Here is a 17,040-nt window from a genome sequence, read left to right as displayed (position 1 = left end):
GGAGAAAGCGCGAAACCCTAATGCGGATCTGACGTTCGAGAAGACGAAGACTTACGGTTGCAGGTTCACTGCGGAGAGTCGCCGCCGTACTCTAGACCAGCTCAGGTTGATGCAGCGGCTGAGGCTGAGGAACACGAGAGGCGCGGCGGCGGCGGCGGAGCTCGGGTTCTGGGGAGTTGAGAGGAGGAAGACGATGGAAAGGGAAGAGTGAGAGAGGACCCGGTCGGGCTTATTTATAAGGGACGGCCGATGAGTGGGCGCGAGAAACGAGGAGGCTGAAGACATGATTATCCAGCTGCAGAGGCGCCTTGATTTTCGGGATAGGTATTAAGATAAGGATCTGTTGAGATACGTTGGACAGAACGTGCATTAATGGCGGATGACGTCACGGTGGGTTACCAAGAATCCAGAAGATGACGTCATGGCGGGTTATAACCTTTGCGCAAACAGAAGCCGGAAGATTTTTTCTTTAGGTATTGAAGATTGACATGAACCGGTTCAAATCAATCTGGGGCCTAATGTTGACGATATAGCTACTGGTGTAACCCGCCCAAGATGGGCCGGGTTACGTTGCGACAACTCTTCATTCAGAAGCCCAAGGACAGGTTAAGGATGGCGGTTTAGTAATAGGTCTAAGGCCCAGAGGCGACTTAAGGCCCGTAGTGGTAAACCGCCGTTGTGGCACGACTTGTAGTGTAAGGCAAGAATAGTTAAGAGTCCAAGCCGGACACAGTTTATGAGCCGGCCGGGACTCTGAGAGCCGCTGGGCGTTAACCTTTCTATATAAAGGGATGACCTAGCGACGGTTCAGGACAAGAAAGATCAGATCGATAGCCAGGCAGAGCGGTTTAGCTCCTGGTCATCTAAACCCTAAGTAATTCCACCTCAGCTGGAGTAGGCTTTTACCTTCAACGTAAGGGGCCGAACCAGTATAATCCTCGTGTCCTTTGTCCCGTTTAACCCCTTTAAGCTTCCTAGCTGCGATGGCTCCACGACTAAGTCCTTGCACGAGGACATCTGCCGTAACAATTCCACGACAGAACCCGATCGAGCGATTCCTTCGCTACTGCTGCTAACTGAAGCCGATCGGTGCTGCCTCTGGATGAACAGTGAGCGTTGCTGGGGGGGGGGGGGTTGGATGAACTGTTCCCGGTGGGGGTGGATGAACAGGACCCCGTGGTGTTGCCTCTGGATGAACAGGACCCCGATCGATCGAGCCGGTTGGGGCTGGATGAACAGGACCCCGTGGAGGGCTGGATGAACAGGACCACCCCGTGGAGGGCTGGATGAACGGTAGATGGTGGAGGGCTAGATGAACAGTAGCCCGTGGAAGGGTGGTTGAATAGGAGCCCGTGGAGAGGGCTGGTTGAACACTAGCCGGTGGAGTAGCGCGCGGTGGAGGCTGGATGAACAGGAGCCCGTGGATGAACAGTCGCAGGTGGAGGCTGGAGGAGGTCGACGATGGATGAACAGTAGCCCGTGGAGGCTGGAGGTGGTCGACGGTGGAGATGAACAGTATCTCGTGGAATTCCGTTTTGCGGTACGCCACACCCCTCTTGATGAACAGGACCCCCGTTTCGACCGTAGCGCTCCAACACAAGTCCGTTTCCTCCATTTTGTGGTATGCCACACCCCTCCCGATCAACAGGACCCCCGTTTCGACCGTAGGAGGTTCGTTTCCTCCGTTTTGCGGTACGCCAGAGCTCTCCCAATGAACAGGATCCCGTTTCGAATGTGGCCGGTCAAACACAAGGCCGTTTCCTCCGTTCTGCGGTACGCCAGGCCTCGTTTCCATCGGCTGTTCCGTCCAAGCCCTCCCGATGAACACGACGACGCATTCCATTCCGACCCAGCCGGTTGGCTCCCCATGAACACGACGATGACGTAGTTTCTCCGTTATGACCCAACCATGTACACGAGCCCTGGCCGTACGTATGCGCGAGTAGGCGTTCGAGACCCCGCCCGTATGTACGTACGTGGCCGTATTTTCTTTCTTGCACACTGGCCGCTATACATACGTGTACATGCTACATGCGCGCCTCTACTACGACACGTGCGCGCTCTACATCGACCAGTATGTATGTACACGTTCGCGACCAGAATGACAACGCTACGTACGCTTCGACCAGGTGGGTCCCGACTGTCAGGCACTTCCTTGCGTGCGAAGATATAGCTGGTGGGTCCTAGCAGTCAGGGGGCGAATCATTTTTTTGCCCGGACGCACTTCCTTGCGTGCGAAGATGTAGCTGGTGGGTCCCAGCAGTCAGGGGGAAACATTTTTTTCGTGAAATACGGTGTCCCGTCCGGTGGGTCCCCGCTGTCAGGTGCAGGAATAATTATTTTGCATGTAATAAGGAGGCACTTCCTTGCGGCTGTCGTGGACCCAGCTGTCAGCCTCTCCACGTACAGTACTCTTCCGATGGAAGTCGGTCGTTGACCACATTGACCACGCCGCGCCGAGAGCACCAAGGCGGTGGACGACGGCAAGGCTTAGGAAGCGGACAACGCGGAGCCAGGGAAGACGCGGCAGTGGATGCCCACGCGGAGAGGAGTATGAGGGTTCACTGGTTCGGCTGCGGTGTGAGGCTGCCGTCGCCGTAGAATAACATGGGGTGTGGGTGAGTAGAGGGATGTCCTGGCCAGCGGTGGGAGTAGTAGGGGGCGGTGATGCCTCCGCGGCATCACAGCCGGCCACGGGAGGCAGGAGCATGCGGCACGATCGGCACTGGTTTGGGCGGCTGGAGCAAGAAGACCAGAGGTTGAAGAAGCACTACGGCCGTTGGATGGACATCTTACGGTCACTGGAGATAGAATCGCTCATATATTGACTAAGTTCACAAAGCCGTCCGTCCCCGTCAACTTAATAGGCCCACAAGTCAGCCTCCCACTATGGTGGGTCCCAGCTGGCAGGGGGGTATTCATTTTTTTGTGCGCAATAAGGAGGCACTTCCTTGCGTGCGAAGATATAGTTGGTGGGTCCGACCTGTCAGCGGAGGGAACTTTTTTTCGCGGAATACAAAGGCCCTTCCGGCGGGTCCCAGATGTCAGGTGGAGCAATCATTATTTTGCACGTAATAAGGAGGCATTTCCTTGTGTGCAGCCGTGGACCCAGCTGTCAGCCTCTCCACGTACAGTCCACTTCCGATGGATGCCGTTCGTTGTCCACGTTGACCACGCCGCGCCGAGAGCACCAGGACAGTGGACGATGACAAGGCCTATGAAGGGAACGACACGGAGCCGGGGAAGACACGGCAGTGGCTGCCCACGCAGTGGAGAGTATGAGGGTTGACTGGTTCGGCTGCCAACGCCGGAAAATAACAGGAGGTGTGGGTGAGTAGAGGGATAGACATACCAGGGATGCGAGTATATGATGGGGCCATGAGGCCTGCCCGGCAGCACAGCCGGCCACGGGAGGCGGGAGCAGGCGGTTCCGACGGCGCTGCTTTGAGCGGCAGGGGCAGGAAGATCAGAGACTGAAGAAGCACGATTGCCGTTAGATTGACATCTAACGGTCTGACGCTGGTAGAGTCGATTGTTGACTAAGTTTCTTTTTTGAGAAACCTTGTGTACGCATGAACTTAGTAGGCCCACAAGTCAGCCTCCAAATCTATGACAGACAACATAGAGCCCATTTGCTATTTTTTAATAATTTGAAGCCCATTTGCTAATTCTTAAGTAATTTATTACAACCCATTTTCTGCCCAGGACCACAGTCAAAAAGTTCAACCTTATTTTGCATATTTCAGTGGAGTCCAAACTTTTGTAATCCCGAAATAATAAACATTTTTTGAAGAACTTATTGATTTGCCAAAAAAATCATTTTGTTTTTGTAAGCAAATAAGACGTGGGACAATTGAGTTGGTTTAAGGGAAAACCAGTGTAAAAAAATCAGCGTTGGGAGGGAAAACAACAACAAAAATAAGGATGTAAATACGAAAAGGGAATTTTATGTATTTTCAATATAATGATACATGTATATGAACTAGTAAAACTATAGGTAGAGATTAGAAAACGGATGTAGGACATGCGTTTCAAGAGGAAAATAGAACTAGGCTGTGTGTTTGATTCAGTAAAAAAACTGCTGCGGATGTTGTAAGACAAAATATAACTAACGCTGGCGGGCTAGAGGCCAGTAGATACCTGCTGGATCTTTGTGCCCTGTTGTCGTCATGGGCTGGGCCTGTTAAAAACAAAACCAAGCCTGGGCAGTCTACAGCCCAGTTGAAACTTGCTCGACCTGAAAAAGCAATATACGTGCTCAATAAACGAGAGAATTCTGCAAGTACAGACTGATAACTGGGATGCAACAGGGATATTGTTTTTTCATCGTGATAATAAGTGCATCCACTTGTTTCGAAAAATTTGGAGAACTGGGAATTCGAACGGCAGGTGCTTATGCTACCCATCAAATAAAAATCAGGTGCCTGAAAATTCGTTTCGAAACAAATGATTCAGCTTTATATCCACGTCGACCCTCGGCATGATGGTTGGAAGCAAATGCCAAGTTCATACCAAAAGATCGTTAACAACAATACCAACTTGCGGACGACAAGGTAGTACAAGTACCAATACCAAACTAACTTATAATCTTTTTACTCCTGGCCCTAGTGTTCGTCTGGTAGAAAATCTTGCAGAGGACCAGCTCCCGCTCCTTCTCTTGCTGGTCGAAGTTCTTGTTGGTGTGAAGCACCAGAACCTTTTTGCTGCCCGTCTGCCGGCCCTTCTTGTACGTAGTTGGCATTTTCATAACATCTTTGGCATGTTGCAGTCACTTGTTTCACTTTTTATTAACTGTCAAATTGTAATTGCTTCACCAGGTCTGCGTCTAAAAAGAAAACTAGAGCTATAAACAAAGGAATATGTTTGTGCAAGTAGATGGCCGATCGGTGTCTTACCTGGAAGTTTCTCAGGATGGGTGTAGCATATGCCTTGCTCGCTGTCGATGGTTGGTATGAGCAAATCAATGAGAGGGTGAGATCTCGCACTGTCAGCACTCACTTTGGCCTCAAGGTGCTCGATCAGCTCCTGATCCGTGGGATCGAACTTGACGCCAGCTGGCAGCACCGGCCAATCCTTCTTCGACTTGCATCGGTTAATTCCAGTTATATGGTACTCAATGTATGATCAATCGACTGTTTTATGTGAATGATGAAAGATTTCGACAGATAAGTGGTACTCCAAATCTGAAGTCCAGAATACCCGAACACGCCGCCGGGATTCTTGTGTCACCTCACGCACAGCATGCTGTCACGTCAATTCAATGTGTGGACATGATGAATAATTTGACCGACGTATACTAGTACTTGATAACCCACAAGTATAGGGGATCGCAAAAGTTTTCGAGGGTAGAGTATTCAACCCAAATTTATTGATTCGACACAAGGGGAGCCAAAGAATATTCTCAAGTACTAGCAGGTGAGTTGTCAATTCAACCACACCTGGATAACTTAATATCTGCAGCAAAGTACTTAGTAGCAAAGTAGTGATTGTAACAGTAGCAACTAAAAAGTAAATAAGCGAAGAACAATATATGAAAAGCTCGTAGGCATTGGATTGGTGATGGAGAATTATGCCGGATGTGGTTCGTCATGTAATAGTCATAACATAGGGTGACACAGAACTAGCTCCAATTCATCAATATAATGTAGGCATGTATTCCGAATATAGTCATACATGCTCATGGAAAAGAACTTGCATGACATCTTTTGTCCTACCCTCCCGTGGCAGTGGGGTCCTATTGGAAACTAAGGGATATTAAGGCCTCCTTTTAATAGAGTACCGGACCAAAGCATTAACACATAGTGAATACATGAACTCCTCAAACTATGGTCATCACCGGGAGTGGTCCCGATTATTGTCACTTCGGGGTTGCCGGATCATAACACATAGTAGGTGACTATAGACTTGCAAGATAGGATCAAGAACTCACATTTATTCATGAAAACACAATAGGTTCAGTTCGGAAATCATGGCACTCGGGCCCTAGTGACAAGCATCAAGCATAGCAAAGTCATAGCAACATCAATCTCAGAACATAGTGGATACTAGGGATCAAACCCTAACAAAACTAACTCGATTACATGATAAATCTCATCCAACCCATCACCGTCCAGCAAGCCTACGATGGAATTACTCACGCACGGCGGTGAGCATCATGAAATTGGTGATGGAGGATGGTTGATGATGACGATGGCGGTGGATTCCCCTCTCCGGAGCCCCAAACGGACTCTAGATCAGCCCTCCCGAGAGAGTTTAGGGCTTGTCGGCGGCTCCGTATCATAAAACACAATGAATCTTTCTCTCTGATTTTTTTCTCCCCGAACACGAATATATGGAGTTTGAGTTGAGGTCGGTGGAGCTCCAGGGGGCCCGCGAGGCATGGGGGCGCGCCCAGGGGGGGCAGGCGCGCCCCCACCCTCGTGGCAAGGGTGTGGGCCCCCTGGCCTTGATTCTTTCGCCAGTATTTTTTATTATTTCCAAAAAATAATCTCCGTGGAGTTTCAGGTCATTCCGAGAACTTTTATTTCTGCACATAAATAACACCATGGCAATTCTGCTGAAAACAACGTCAGTTCGGGTTAGTTCCATCCAAATCATGCAAGTTAGAGTCCAAAACAAGGGCAAAAGTGTTTGGAAAAGTAGATACGACGAAGACGTATCAACTCCCCCAAGCTTAAACCTTTGCTTATCCTCAAGCAATTCAGTTGATAAACTGAAAGTGATAAAGAAAAACTTTTACAAACTCTGTTTGCTCTTGTTGTTGTACATATGTAAAGCCAACATTCAAGTTTTCAGCAAAGATTATGAACTAACCATATTCACAATAACTCTTAGGTCTCATGTTTACTCATATCAATGGAATAATCAACTAGCGAGCAATAATAAAAAATCTCGGATGACAACACTTTCTCAAAACAATCATGATATGATATAACAAGATGGTATCTCGCTAGCCCTTTCTGAGACCGCAAAACATAAATGCAGAGCACCTTTAAAGATCAAGGACTGACTAAACATTGTAATTCATGGTAAAAGAGATCCAGTCATAGTCATACCCAATATAAATTAATAGTAATGGATGCAAATGACAACAGTGCTCTCCAGCTGGTGCTTTTTAATAAGAGGGTGATGACTCAACATAAAAGTAAATAGATAGGCCCTTCGCAGAGGGAAGCAGGGATTTGTAGAGGTGCCAGAGCTCGATTTTGAAATAGAGATAAATAATATTTTGAGCGGCATACTTTCATTGTCAACATAAGAACCGAGAGATGGCGATATCTTCCATGCTACACACATTATAGGCGGTTCCCAAACAGAATGGTAAAGTTTATACTCCCCCTCCACCAACAAGCATCAATCCATGGCTTGCTCGAAACAACGTATGCCTCCAACTAACGACAGTCCCGGGGGAGTTTTGTTTGCAATTATTTTGATTTGGTTTGCATAAAGCATGGGACTGGGCATCCCGGTGACCAGCCATTTTCTCGTGACTGAGGAGCGGAGTCCACTCCTCTTGAGAATGACCCGCCTAGCATGGATGATACAGACAACCCTAGTTGATACATGAGCTATTCGAGCATACAAAACATAATTTCATTTGAAGGTTTAGAGTTTGGCACATACAAATTTACTTGGAACGGCAGGTAGATACCGCATATAGGAAGGTATGGTGGGCTAATATGGCATAACTTTGGGGTTTAAGGGATTGGATGCACAAGCAGTATTCCCGCTTGGTACAAGTGCAGACTAGCAAAAGACTGGGAAGCGACCAACTAGAGAGCGACAACAGTCATGAACATGCATTGAAATTAATGAACATTGAGTGCAAGCATGAGTAGGATATAATCCACCATGAACATAAATACCGTGAAGGCTATGTTGATTTTGTTTCAACTACATGCGTGAACATGTGCCAAGTCAAGTCACTTGAATCATTCAAAGGAGGATACCACTCCATCATACCACATCACAACCATTTTAATAGCATGTTGGCACGCAAGGTAAACCATTATAAACGCATAGCTAATTAAGCATGGCATAAGTAACTATAATCTCTAATTGTCATTGCAAACATGTTTATTGATAATAGGCTGAATCAGGAATGATGGACTAATCATATTTACAAAAACAAGAGAGGTCGAGTTCATACCAGCTTCTCTCATCTGAATTAGTCCATCATATATCGTCATTATTGCCTTTCACTTGCACGGCCGAACGATGTGAATAATAATAATAGTGCACGTGCATTGGACTAAGCTGGAATCTGCAAGCATTCAATAAACAGGAGAAGACAAGACAATATGGGCTCTTGGTTAATTCAACAATGATGCATATAAGAGCCACTTTAACAATTTCATCATGGTCTTCTCCTATCGCCCCCCAAAGAAAAGAAATAAAACTATTTACACGGGAAAGCTCCCAACAAGCAAAAGAAGAACATGAAATATTTTTTGGGGTTTTCTTTTTAATTATTACTACTACAGCAAGAAAAGTAAACTAGCTAAAGCTACAACTAATTATTTTGGTTTTCTTAAGGTTTATCAAACACACAAGAAGAAAGCAAGAAAAAGAAAATAAATTAGCATGGATATTACAGTGAAAGAGTATGAGCACCGACAACTAGCAATGAGTGTGTAAACATAAATGTAATGTCGGTGAGAGATACATACTCCCCCAAGCTTAGGCTTTTGGCCTAAGTTGGTCTATTGCCATGGCTGGCCTGGCGGATATCCAAAGTTATAGTTGGGGTCGTACTAAGATGCAGCAGTCATTGCATCGTGGGCCGCATCTTGGAGGCGAGCTATCTCAACCCTCCTCTCGTACTCGTTCGCCTCCTCCCTGGTTATGAAATATCTTCCCTTTGACTGAAAGTCAAAGTAGAAGCAGGGAGAGCGATGTGATAGGTGCGTTGTCTGTCAAAGATTAGTCGGTACTGGAGGAACTGATCGTTCCTCTCAACAAAACGATGACGAACCATAGCCTCATAATCTAAATAAGCAGGAGGCAACTCAATATCATCCTCACGTATGGTCACACCAAGAAAATTAGCTAAACGGGTTGCATAAATTCCACCAAAGAAATCTCCATTAAATCTATTATTATGCAACCTACGTGCAACAATGGCTCCCAAATTATAATGTTTATCTCCTAACACAGCACTCCTGAGAACACTGAGATCAGGGACAGACATGTGACATGCTTCATCCTTACCATTTATGCACCTACCTATGAAGAGAGCAAAATAATGTATAGCAGGAAAATGAATGCTCCCTATGGTAGCTTGTGCTATGTCTCTAGATTCCCCTACAGTTATACTAGCAAGAAAATCTCTAAATTCAGATTTGCGAGGTTCACTAGTACTACCCCATTGTGGAAGTTTGCAAGCAGTGGTAAAATCCTCTAAGTCCATAGTATAAGAATTTTCATAAAGATCGAACATGACAGTTTGAGAATTGCATGAAGATGAATATTCAAACCTCCTCACCAAGGAACTAGTGAGATAGCGGTACTGACGACACTTATCTGCCTCAAAGCTCACAAGATCAGCGTTACGTAAATATGCGTTAAATTCTTCCTTGATTCCTGCTTGATCCATGAAGTCCTCTGAAGGCCATTCACAAGCCCGCACTGGAGCGTCCCTTGGTGGTTCATCATCAGCATCATGCATTGCAAGCCTGGGTCCTTGCTTCCTTGAAGAACCACCTTGGTACATTTTCCTAATCATATTTCTTCCTCTGAAAAAATTTCTGAATTTTTTTAGTAACTTCAAATAAAATTGAACCAAGCTCAACAAAATTGATAGCAACTACTCCTACAAGTGCCTAGAGCCCACATCATGCATTAGAACTACTTGGAAGCATATAAATTTGACATGCAAGCTCAAGAACAGGGTCACCTAGGCAGCAAAAATTTGCAATGAATAAAGCACTAGAACAAAAACTAATTGGACCATTGGAGGAGTCACATACCAAGGAACAATCCCCCAAAGCAGTTTTGTGAGAGGTGCTTTGAGCAAGGAGATCGAAAATGGCAGCAAAATGAGCTAGAACTCGTGCTTGAGCTGGTTGGTGATTTTTTTGGGAGGAAGAAGAAGTGTGTGGGTGCAGGAATAAGTGGAGGGGAGCCACCATGGGCCCACGAGGCAGGGGGCGCACCCAGGGGGTGGGCGCGCCCTGGACCCTCGTGCCCAGGTGCTTGCTCCCCCTGCTCTGTTCTTAGTGCCAAATATTCTCAAATATTCCAGAAAAAATCATATTGAATTGCCAGGGCATTTGGAGAACTTTTATTTTCGGGGTATTTTTATATTGCACGGATAATTCAGAAAACAGACAGAAAAATACTATTTTTACTTTATTTCAACTAAATAACAGAAAGTAAAAGAAGGGTACAGAAGGTTGTCCCTTCTAACTTCATCCATCTCATGCTCATCAAAAGGAATCCACTAACAAGGTTGATCAGGTCTTGTTAAAAACTCATTCCGAATCGCATGAAACCGAAGAAATTTCGAATAACACTTTGTTACCTCAACGGGGATATGCACGTACCCAATAATAAGAAAAACATATTTCTTCTTGGAAGTAGGAAGAGGAAAATCAAAACCTCCAAAAATAATCGATGGAATTTTTCCAATAGAATTGATACTGTGGACTTGAGGTTGTTTCCTCGGAAAGTGTACCGTATGCTCATTACCATTAACATGAAAAGTGACATTGCCTTTGTTGCAATCAATAACAGCCCCTGCAGTATTCAAAAAGGGTCTTCCAAGAATAATAGACATACTATCATCCTCGGGTATATCAAGAATAACAAAGTCCGTTAAGATGGTAACGTTTGCAACTACAACAGGCACATCCTCACAAATAGCGACAGGTATAGCAGTTGATTTATCAGCCATTTGCAAAGATATTCCAGTAGGTGTCAACTTATTCAAATGAAGTCGAAGATATAAAGAGAGAGGCATAACACTAACACCGGCTCCAAGATCACATAAAGTAGTTTTAACATAGTTTCTTTTAATGGAGCGTGGTATAGTTGGTACTCCTGGATCTCCTAGTTTCTTTGGTATTCCACCCTTAAAAGTATAATTAGCAAGCATGGTGGAAATTTTAGCTTCCGGTATCTTTCTTTTATTAGTAACAATTTCTTTCATATACTTAGCATAAGGATTCATTTTGAGCATATCAGTCAAACGCATATGCAAGAAGATAGGTCTAATCATTTCAGCAAAGCGCTCAATATCCTCATCATCCTTTTTCTTGGATGGTTTCAGAGGAAAAGGCATGGGTTTCTGAACCCATGGTTCCCTTTCTTTACCGTGCTTCCTAGCAAAAAAGTCTCGCTTATGATAACGTTGATTCTTTGATTGTGGGTTATCAAGATCAACAGCAGGTTCAATTTCTACATCATTATCATTGCTAGGTTGAGCATCAACATGAACATCATCATTAACATTTTCACTAGGTTCATGTTCATTACCAGATTGTGTTTCAGCATCAGAAATAGAAATATCATTGGGATTCTCAGGTGTGTCTACAACAGGTTCACTAGAAGCATGCAAAGTCCTATCATTTTTCTTTTTCTTCTTTTTAGAAGGACTAGGTGCATCAATATTATTTCTCTGAGAATCTTGCTCAATTATGTTAGGATGGCCTTCAGGATACAAAGGTTCCTGAGTCATTTTACTAGTTCTAGTAGCCACTCTAACAGCAAAATCATTATTCTTACTATTCAATTCATTAAGCAAGTCATTCTGAGCCTTAAGTACTTGTTCTACTTGAGTGGTAACCATAGAAGCATGTTTACTAATGATTTTAAGTTCACCTTTAACTCTAGACATATAATTGATAACCCACAAGTATAGGGGATCGCAACAGTTTTCGATGGTAGAGTATTCAACCCAAATTTATTGATTCGACACAAGGGGAGCCAAAGAATATTCTCAAGTATTAGCAGTTGAGTTGTCAATTCAACCACACCTGGATAACTTAGTATTTGCAGCAAAATATTTAGTAGCAAAGTAGTATGGAAGTAACGGTAACGGTAGCAAAAGTAATATTTTTGGGTTTTGTAGTGATTGTAACAGTAGCAACGGAAAAGTAAATAAGCGGATAATAATATGTGAAAAGCTCGTAGGCATTGGATCGGTGATGGAGAATTATGCCGGATGCGGTTCATCATGTAACAGTCATAACATAGGGTGACACGGAACTAGCTCCAATTCATCAATGTAATGTAGGCATGTATTCCGAATATAGTCATATGTGCTTATGTAAAAGAACTTGCATGACATCTTTTGTCCTACCCTCCCGTGGAAGAGGGGTCCTAGCGGAAACTAAGGGATATTAAGGGCTCCTTTTAATAGAGTACCGGACCAAAGCATTAACACATAGTGAATACATGAACTCCTCAAACTACGGTCATCACCGGGAGTGGTCCCGATTATTGTCACTTCGGGGTTGCCGGATCATAACACATAGTAGGTGACTATAGACTTGCAAGATAGGATCAAGAACTCACATATATTCATGAAAACATAATAGGTTCAGATCTGAAATCATGGCACTCGGGCCCTAGTGACAAGCATTAAGCATAGCAAAGTCATAGCAACATCAATCTCAGAACATAGTGGATACTAGGGATCAAATCCTAACAAAACTAACTCGATTACATGAGAAATCTCATCCAACCCATCACCGTCTAGCAAGCCTATGATGGAATTACTCACGCACGGCCGTGACACTACTGGGAAAAGGCCTGTTAGTGGCGCACCTGTTTTGGCCATTAATGTGGCACTACAGGTGCGCCACTATGATCACGCCATTAGTAACTAATACTAATGGCGCACCCCTGGTGCACCATTAGTATATCAGACAGTAGTGGCGCACCAGGCAGTGCGCCATTAGTATGTCCCCTGGTGCGCCATTAGTATGCCTCCCAGGGGGCATATTTAACTTGTGCTCTGGGTTACTAACGGGGCACTAACAGATAATGCGGCACTAGTATTTTTTATAGCAGTGCGCCACTAATGTGTTGTATGGTGCGCCACTAGTATGAATATTAGGAATTTCTTTTCTTTTCTTATATTTGCACAGGTTACAAAATATATTACTGCACAGAATATAGACAGCAAAACATATAAACAGCAGATTCATCGAATACAATAGAAGATTAGTCCCCGAATACAATTGATCATATTAGCTAGTCTCCGAATTCAAAATACCGAACAAAGTTAGAACACTACAAGTCTCGAGACCGTGAGTAGCGAGTTTGTCTTCACATTACAAGTCGATATCGATCATCTAAACTACCATCACATAGAAGAGAGCTATGGTCATCACGATGAGCATCATCGCGATGAAACTGGTCTTCATCCGGTTCCTCCTCCGCTCCCTCCTCTCTCCCGCTAGATAGTGCGCGTATCTAGCTTCCGCCTCCGCCCTAGTGGTGTAACCTTTGTAACCTGTCTCTGACACTCCTCCCAGTCGTCGTAGACTCCGGGAACCTTACCCTTGTACACGACATACGACAGCATCTCTATGCACTAGCCAAAAAAAACGTTAGTGGCAATTCACAGACAATACATAAGCAATATATAAGTATGCAACAAAAGGATCGGAAGAGAAAAGCAAGACATTAATAGCACGATTCGTGATCCTACTAATAAATAGCATCGATTACATATAAGTTGAGCGACTGTCCAAACCAAAGAGACATACAAGTTCATTAAAGTTTAATTACAACATGAGCTAATCGATATTTCAGAACTACATAGCATCGCTACTTTCGACTCAACTCGGGGACCGGAGTGTGGATGAAGCCGCCGTCTGTTGTGATGGTCATGAAGTCGCGGGCGTTGTCAGCCTGCATTTGTAGCATTGTTTCTATCTCACTGTTGGATGGTTGATATCTGAGGTAGAACTGCCCGAGGTACGAAGCACATCTTGATGGATGATTTCCGCAAACTCCGACTGGATGCGAAAGAATTCTTGTTTGATGTCCGTGTCCTGGATTGGCGACAAGCGTGCGGCCCAATCTTTGAGATTATTTGGTAGCAGAAGGTGGTTATGGTCCCGTACGATCGCCCACATGTGATGGAGGGTGTAGTAGGCATCCTTCTGACCGCCAGGTGGCTGCTAGACACAGGGGAACGTCGTAATGTGGGTGAACATGTGCTTGCCGTACCTACGAACTGGCCTGCTGAAGGTGCCTCCAAATCTGGCGTAGCCGGGTAGAACATCATCAAGAACTTTCTTGATATTTGTGTAGTCTTTCTTCGACTGGCGGTCCGAGTCAAAATACGTGGCCATGGAATATTTCGAGCTTAAGAGGATGAGTGTGCAATGTGTGTCACTGCACAAAACACGGAATGTTAGAAAAAAAAGAACGATCGAAATCTAAGAAATCATATGTTACGGGGCGGTGAGGGGATGACTTACTCGGGAAAGTAAGGCACGAGGAAGTTATCCTTATCTGGGTTTGCCAGAATGACGCCTTCGAGGTATGAACTCGCGACTTGCCGGTCCCCAGCGCTGCCCAAGATCTTGGCACGCATGTAGAAGGGGTCGACTATCATGATGTCCGGGGTCTTGTCTCTAATGATCCGCATCTCCATACTCAGCAAAAATAGCCGAACGAAGGTGTAGTGCAGCGGATGAAGGTTAAACATAGCGAAGATGTCATCAAACCGCAGGACGATCATACCCCTGATGGCACTATCCACAAAGCCCTTGCCCTCTGGCACCTTGGCCACAAAAACCGGGTATGCCACATCATTCTCGGAGAGATGCCGCTTCTCCAAAGAAAGAACACTGTCATGCAGACTCCGCATAGCACCGGTTGCAGCATTGAGCAGATTAGTCGGTAGCATCGGCCTACCCGCCACATGCACGCTCCTCGAGATATCCTTAGGTGAATGTGGACCGTCCTGAGCACGGATCGTACTCGGTGCCGGCTGGCTCGGACCCTTGTTACTCTTTCTTTTCCGTCCCTTCTTCTTCTGCTGTAATGGGATCGAGTTCTGCTCAGAGACCGCCTTCTTGAGTGTGTTGGGGCTGATAATATTTCGCACCTCGGCTATCTGAGGCTCGGCGAAGGCGGCAGCTGGAGGCGTCTCCTGAGAACTGAATGCTAGACGATGCCTGTTGCAATTGGGTTTCTCCGCGGTACCAGCTAGATCATCTTTTGCAGGGTTGGGTTCTTGAGAAGGAGGCCCCAAGAATTCGTCACCGTACCCATGTTCGTTGAAGTACTTATCGACGTTGGTAAATGTACCGTCGTCGTCGTCGTCGTACGGATCCTGTGCCATATGCATGTCTGGATCCTGTGCCATATGCATGTCCAGCATGTCCGGTAGCGTTGCGGGGGTCTTGCCATGGCTTGGCGCCGGCACGACTGGCGGTGTTGTCTGTGGGGTGGTGTCCCCCGCCCCCAAACGAATCTGGCTCTTCGGCCAAAGCATGGGGCAGCTTATGCAGGCGCTGAGGGTCATCACATCATTTTCGTCGGCCCCATGGGGTCGATACGGAGGTAACATGTCGTCGAAGCCCGGCAGCACCCGAACCAGTTCAACTCTATAAACGGTGGGTGGCATCGGATTACCGTGGAACACGCGGCTGCTCGGTTGAACGATTCTGCCCTTGGTGACATCGACCAACTCGTCGTTCATGAAGTGTAGGAGAGTGCACGGAACGTCGGCGGCGCCCTGCGAAAACATGTAAGGCGTCAGGGAAGCCCAGTCAAAGGCAAGGAGATGAAGTCATCGGCCGAGAGGCTTAATTAGTTACCGTGATGGCGTCGAGCTCGGCTAATGTCGAGGCACCGCCAACGGCGGGCGTGCAATTGACGGAGGGGCCGCTTGCTGCCGAAGTGCCGGCCGACGTATTCTTCCCACACCCGGGTGCATTAAGCTGCAATGCCAGCGCCGCCGCGGGAGACACCAATGCCGCCTCCGCCAGAGACACCAATGCCGCCTCCGCCGGAGACACCAATGGCGCCGCCGGCGCGTTGCGCGAGTTGCTGCCCGTGAAGCTGGGAACCGGGGGCGGCCCCTGTTGGCCGCCCGCCACCCACGTCTGCAGCCTAGAAACCAATGTAGGTATAATGGCGGTGATCGTCGCTCCCAGTTGGTCTCGCACTTGCTCTTCAACCATCTCCGGAATCGGAGCCACTTGTGCCTTGAGTTGTTGAACCTCGCGCTGCTGGCTTTCCGAGCTGGTCTTTCTCTCCTTTCGCCCAGCGGTATAGTATTCCGACCATTTCGTGGACAAGCCTTTGCCGGCCACACGACCAGCTGACGACGGCTTACTAAGCTTATCCTTGTTTTTCATTATGTTCAACACCCTATTTAAAGGGGTGTCGAAAGGGGAGCTCTGAGACGACCCCGCGCTACTGCTTTCAGTGTCCTGCGGAAGGAACGTGAACCATTTAGAAATTTGGCTTCATTAACAAGAATGCAACCATATGGAGCTAATTACGCGGGGGTGTATTCCTTACCAGAACATGCTCAAGCGCCTTGGTCTACTGGGCCCTGACATAGTTCCTGGTCTGCTTGTCACGGTATTTCTTGAAGCGGGGCGGTAGGCCTTGCTCGGCATGCTCCGTGTCCTCCTTGTCCCATATAGTTTCCACCACTCTGTAACCGCCGGGACCGAGTTTGTGGACCCCTAAGTTCAAGTCCCGCATATCTTTCCCCCACTGACTTGATTCCTCGGATGCGTTGCTCTCGCACTTGATCTTTAACTCCCGGTAGTCATCTTCGCTGATCGAAGGATTTTTCTCCTTGATCTTCTCATAACTATCACCTTTTTCAATCATATTCTTCACCGCGCCTCTCCAAGTAGCCAGGGCCTTGCTCATCTTCGTGAGGGCGGCACTGTTCACTTTATTCCCTGAGAGGCGTGTGTTTGCGAAGTCACCGGGGAACTTGTATCGTTCGTGCAGCTTCGTGAAGAGGAGGTTGCGCAAATTCCCTCGGTCACGATGCCTTAGGTTCTCGGTGTTGATCGAGACGGTGCTCCGGAGAATGCACCCGAGCTGTCCCGC

This window comes from Aegilops tauschii, chromosome 5, assembly GCF_002575655.3.
Source record: "Aegilops tauschii subsp. strangulata cultivar AL8/78 chromosome 5, Aet v6.0, whole genome shotgun sequence".
NCBI classification, from domain to species: domain Eukaryota; kingdom Viridiplantae; phylum Streptophyta; class Magnoliopsida; order Poales; family Poaceae; genus Aegilops; species Aegilops tauschii.
This window is presented reverse-complemented; position numbering follows the sequence as displayed.